Source organism: Neomonachus schauinslandi, chromosome 2 (genome assembly GCF_002201575.2).
Source record: "Neomonachus schauinslandi chromosome 2, ASM220157v2, whole genome shotgun sequence".
Classification (NCBI taxonomy): domain Eukaryota; kingdom Metazoa; phylum Chordata; class Mammalia; order Carnivora; family Phocidae; genus Neomonachus; species Neomonachus schauinslandi.
The window spans coordinates 188,462,489-188,469,253 of NC_058404.1; positions in this window are offsets into that span (position 1 = coordinate 188,462,489).

Below are 6,765 nucleotides of genomic sequence, written 5' to 3' on the forward strand. Positions count from 1 at the left end.
TATTTAGTGTAGAGTTTTAATAGCCACACATATTTCCAATGCCTGCTAGAGCCTGGAGACTATATAAGTCACATGTCCCACATAATATGTTGCCGGATTGGGTGCTCATATTCCCATTTTATAGATGAGAAAATTAAGGTTTGGATAGATACAATGACCTGAGTATAGTCACTAACCTATTTATTTATTCAAAACATATTTATATGCTGCCAGTGAAAGGGCGATATGTCAATCACTTAGGATACTATGATGAATGAGATAGAAATCACCCCAGCCTTCAAAGTTTCAGTGAGGAACAGGAGGAGTAGGCTTTACGTAAGAGCTTTATTATACTCCCAAACTTAGGTCCTCTTCAGGCATTAAAAATTTCCTTTTTCCCTTTGGTGAAAAGCATTTACAAAGAACACAACTTTTCCATATTAATAATACATCAAAAGGCATTTCAATCATTTATTTAATTTTAGCATATTTGTTTACTTGGTTATTTTCTAGACTGAACTATATGTGACAGAAATTATAGTTGATTTTCCACTACTTCAGACAAACTTTTCTTTGCATTTCCTCACATTAACAAGAGCTAACATTAATTGAATTGTTGCCACGTGTCAAACGTTGTAAGCACTTCACATATAGTTTCTATTCAATTCTCTTAATACATCTATGTGGTATTTTTTCAACTTCCTAATGTGTCAGTAGAGGAAACAGCCCCATATCAGAGAGTTAGTGGTAGAATCAAGATTTAAGTCCATGTAGTGTGATGGTAGAGCCCACTCTCTTAACCTCTACTCTACTCCCTTGAAAACATAACATAATAAAAATACTACTAATTGTAGCAGTTACCATGTATTGAATACTTATGTGCCAAGTTATTACTCAGCTTTTATTATTATTCTGAGTTCCAGGAATGTAACAAAACTAAAGTTCTATCACTGCAAATAATTTTAAAAGAAAATCCATATATCAAAACTTACTTTAGATCCTGTCACTCCTCCATTATTTCAAGCTATATTTGATACATTTAAGTCCTATTAAAATGGTACCTTCATTTTAGTAAAATATGACCTACTTCCTACCCCTGGCAAAAAAAATTAAAAATTGGTTTTAATAGGATTCCAGAATACAGATTAGATAATATTCCAATATATCTTCAACTAAAAGGTTATCCTAAAATTTTAGACAGTAATTTTCACTTACCTCTTAGTATGATATGTTCCAACCTGCTGTGGTAGACAGATGGCCCCAATATCTGTGTCCAGCTTCATGTTCCAGGTGATATAAGTCAGATTTCATCACCTCTCCAGGCCTCCATTCCTGCATTTGTAAATTGGTGGGAGTTAATATGATGACACCAGGTTTTACTTTGTGTCATCATTTTATTCAGCATTGGTTGTCTGTAGCACTGAGTTTTGAAAGAATTTGAGCTACATCAAGATTCAGGAGAAAAATGTGCCATGATTAATAGTAAAGCAGGGTAGGGAGAAGATGCTGTATAACTGTAAGGCATTTACAGAAGATTTCTGTTTTACTGAAGATGGGTGAATTGCTATAATGGAAAGACTGCAAAATATATATTCGTTCAAACACAAGAGAAGCTTGTTTCTCCATCTTGTGACAGTATAAGACAGGGGAACAAGTTTGTGTGATTCCCTTCCCACACAGTTATCCAGTGACCCAGCCTAGTGGACATTATTTCAGTTCCAGCTGAAATGGAGTGGGATTGTTGAGTGTCACCACATGAGAAATTTTTATGATTCAGGTCTGAAAATGTCATCCATCACTTCTCACATTCTACTGTTGAGTTTCAGGTCACCTAACTAATCTAATTGAGAGGACTCATGGCTTCTGTGTGACCTTAGGAAGAAATGAAAATAAGGATTTTGATGATCAGCTATCTATCTGTCTCTTCCACAATATCTAAAACACCTTTACATTCGAATACTCAACTTGATTCCCATTTACCACATGCCTGTTTATCTAGTATGCTACAGATTCAAGCCATGGCTCTGCTTAGTAAATTTAAGGATTAGTTTCTTTATCTCTACAGTGGTGGTAATAATTGGCAAGGTGACCAACTGTTTAACTCAGTTAGTAAGCATAAGGCATTAATAAGTCTGGAATAAATGTTTCAATATCAGTGTTAATTGGTTAGCTTTGTTCCAGTGAAATCGTTTTCTATTTTTTCACTGGGATATAAGCTTCAGAGTGTAGGAACCTCATCTGTCCTGTTGTTCAATGTACACCTGACAACCACAACAGTGCCTGGCATGTAGAAGATACTCAATGAGTATTCATTAAATGAATGAACACTTAGATCATGAAATTATTATCCTACACTATGAGCTCATGGGAAGTTTCCTTTAAAACTATTACCTATAAAGCACTAAACATATAGTTATTATTATTATTATTCATAAAATAAGCTGGAAAATCTCTAACCCTCACATTATTCCCCTTCAGAACGACCACATGAACAAAAAAAATCATTGCTGGTTATCAAGGGGACTAAAAACAATAATCATTAACACTGAACAGTAAGTAACGATACAATCCCACGTGGTTATGACTGTCGTGGCTTCGGTCAGTTTGCTCAGGATTTCACCTGGATGTTAACTTGTTCACTCTCACAAGTGTCCCAGTTTGGATGATAAGTTACATAATTACTCTAGTAATAAGATTTTTGTTTATGTTTGTTTTGTTTTTCACTTTTGAATGGTAATATGTCTGAATTCTTCCTGGTTTCTCTCAGACAGTTCTAATTTCATTGAAGCTTGTGGCTCTATGATAATTTGAAGGGCTGCTTCAAGTAACAAATCCATTGCTATGAATCCTGCCCTGTTTTATACAATATTGTGTTATTTTTCAGCATTTGTTAATTGGCTAAATCGATTATTCCAGTTAGGAGCAAAGAAAAAATCATTAGAATATAGTGCTGAGCAGGATTTTAAGATTTACTTGTCAACAGATTTCCCAAGTGTGACCATATTTGCTAACAGCTATAACTGAAATTTCAAACACAATTCATAATAACCAATGGATTAGCAATAGACTTTCTAAACATAATTGGGCATAACCAGTAATAACTATAAATTGGAAATAAATTTTCCAAACATAATTGGGAATGACAAATAATAACTAATTTATTGGCAATAGATTTACTAAGCACAAACGTATCTGATAGCAGCTACCAAGGAATGTCACAGCTGAATTTCAAACACAATTCAATGTTTTAGATCAGATGACATAATTCTTTTTTTTAAAGATTCTATTATTTTTAAGTAATCGCTACACCCAACGTGGGGCTTGAACTTACAACCCCTAGATCAAGAGTCACACACTCTACCGACTGAGCCAGCCAGGTGCCCCCAGATGACATAATTCTTAACTGAATATTTTCTAGTTTAGCTGAATGATTTGGGCAAATTTTTAAAGATAATAAATATCTTCTAACTACAATAACTAGAGAAGTAGTTTTTTTAGTTAGTAGGATTGCTTTGATTAGGATCTAGTCCTTCAGGCAATTAAAAATCATTGCCTGTCTTTCCTCTTTCACCATATAGAAACTATTTCTACCATTATTGTTACTCCATTTCTTCCTCCTACTATTGTTCTAATGTAGGACTTCTATGACTCTACATCTCCCAGATTTATCTACTATGATATGACTTTTTTTTTTCTTGGCAAGTCCACTCAGGTCTTTTATATTTCACCACCTGTTAGTGGGCTCCCCACTTTTGTCTCTTTACCTAAAGACCTCACAGGCACACCACTCAATGTTAAACAAACAAACAAAAAATGTTCTTTAAATGCACTAATAGCTATTATATGTCAGGCACACTGATAAGTGTTTTCATGCACAGTGTCTCATTTGTTCGCTGTTACAATCTAGTGAGATAGGTATTATACTTTGTTTCTTACACATCTGGTCTTTTCCAAAAGAATAAACAGAATAAACATTCTTCAGGTCAGAAACCATATCTTTACCCTAGGATGAATCTTAGCATATAGTAGGTGCTTAATAAATAAATGTTGATTAAAAAACTCTAAAATCAAGAGCCTATACATTTGCAATATCTAGTAGGTATCTATAGATACAGAACAATAGTACCACAGTCTTAGTGGATTAGATCAAAACACAGTTATAATATCAGAGTTCTGGCTTGATTTAGGAGTCTTCTACTTCAGGTTCTCACAAAGTCACAATCAACACATTAGCTAGGGCTGCAGTCTCATCTGAGCTTAACTGTGGAAGGTTCTACTTCCATCCAGGTTCACATGGTTATTGGCAACATTCAATTCCCAGCAGGTTGTTGGACTGAGTGCATCAGTTTCTTGCTTTTTGCCATTCAGAGGCCTCTGTCAGTTTGTTACCATGTGAATTCTCCCAAATGGCTATTTGTTTTCTCAAAGCTAGCAAGAAAGAATCAGGAAGATGGGTATTACAACTTCTGCAATGTAATCACATACATCTCGTTGCTGTTCCATTTGTAAGAAGCAAGTCATGGACCATGTATCCACTCAAGGGGAGGGGATCATGCAGACAGATGACAACCAGAAGGTTAGGGTAATAGATACCGCCTGAAAGTCTTTCCTCCTACAATTTTTCTCTTAAGCTTTCTAAAAATAAACTTGTTTGATAACAACATAACATTTATCAGAAAACCCATATTAATAACATAAGTAAGAGGAAGTTTTAAAATCTGGGCAGTGAGAATTTAAAATATGGTTAGTTTGAGTTGACAGTAGTGGGCTATCTGTGAGGTTAAGTTTGCTCTGAAAAAACTGGCTACTTTCTCTCCACACCTTTTACAGTATGTGGGCACAATATTAAAATATTTATACAACATATATAACTGCATCTAGAAATTATATATGTGATGCAATCTTTTCAGCCACGTTTTATTTTTACCTTTTCTTCTAAAAGCATTTTTGGCAACATAAGCTTACCTGGCCCACAAGCTCCAGAGCACACCAGCACTGTGGTTTTCCACATAGAAATCTAGATGCTGAATTCATTTTAAGTAATAGCAGAATAGCTTCAAAGGAGTACATATCATTGAGTGGAATTCAAATTATTATGCCTTAATCTTTATGGGAATTCTCAACTGCCTTCATATTTTAAATTCCAGCTGATGAAATTTCTTCTGGAATGATATTAAAAAATCATAAAATAACACGTACAGGTGCACATGAATTCTCATTTATATCCCTGTGTTCTCCTAAATATGACATTTCCGTGTTTAGTAAAATATCATTACATGTGTTGGCACAGTTTTACTGAAGCAGAAAATTCACTTTGAGTTGAAGTAAAACTCTTCCCCTCTTACCTCTCTTCATATCTTTCAAGATTGCTAACAGCAAGATATTTGTAATTAAATAAATGTGAGTGCCAGTTCCAGCTCCTTCACTTGCTAGTTGTCTGATCTTGAGAAGTCAAATAACATTGGAGTGTCTATTTCCTCATCTGTAAAGAAAAAAAGAAAAGAAAAGGATAATTATACCTTCCTCACAGGGTGGTGGTGAGGATTAAATAAGATTGAATACCTAAAGTGCTTAATACAGTTCCCAGCAATGGGTTGGCATGCGGTCCATGTTAATTTCTTCCCTCTGTCTTACATTTAGATATCACTTTTACAGTTTAAAAATGGCGATTCCATTGGAAGTGTTCCTCTAAATGAACTCCAGGCTTTCATAAAGGGATGGCTTTTTCTGTAACTGAGGCGACTACCGTGGCTGCACCATGTCAGTATATTGACCATAAGCTCTATTAAATACCTGTCAGCATGTTTCTGAGAAATCAATTCTAAAGCTTCAGGTGGCTCATTGCAGCGTTTTGCATTAATTTTTGTTTAAGAATTCCCTTTCTACCTAAATGAAATTTGAGTTACTGGTTGCTTATATTTACGGAGGTTGGCCCAGTTGTAGATTCCTTCCATTACACTTATATAATAAGCCCTTGAAATACAATGCTAAAATGTTTGGTAAAGAATTTTGGTTCCTATTTCCATGAAACATTTTTCGAACATTTGCTGTGTGCAAGTCATTGTAGAGGCTACAAAGGGAAAAAAGAGGCAATCTTAAGAATAATACTGGGGCGCCTGGGTGGCTCAGTCATTAAGCGTCTGCCTTTGGCTCAGGTCATGGTCCCAGGGTCCTGGGATCGAGTCCCACATCGGGCTCCCTGCTCCGCGGGAACCCTGTTTCTCCCTCTCCCACTCCCGCTGCTTGTGTTCCCTCTCTCGCTGTATCTCTCTCTGTCAAATAAATAAAAAAAAATCTTAAAAAAAAAAAAGAATAATACTATTAACAAACATCAAGCACTTACTATGTGTTGGGTACCTTTCTAAGTAATGCATTTATTCACCCATTTAAACCTCACATCGATCTTTAAGTGGGTGCTACTGTCACCCATTTTGTGTATGTGAACCCTCTGGGGTTCAGAGAGGTTAAGTGGGGTCACTGTACTTTGTACACAGCTAATAACAGGCAGAGCCAAAATTCAAACCCAGGATGTCTAATTCTAAGTCTCTTCATCAGCTGACAAAGGCTTACAACTAGAAGCTCATGGTCTAGTGTATTTCAAGTATCTTCTAGCCCGTTAGTTAGATAAACCAGTTGTTTTAACAATTTTTTTAATTACAAAAATTCCCTCTCTACCCTCAAGCATTAGTTTGGTGTCTACAAAATAGAAGAGCTTTTGTGAAAATATTATTAGAATGTCACACTGAATGCCCCTGTATGACCACCCCAGGGTAACCCTGGGAAGAT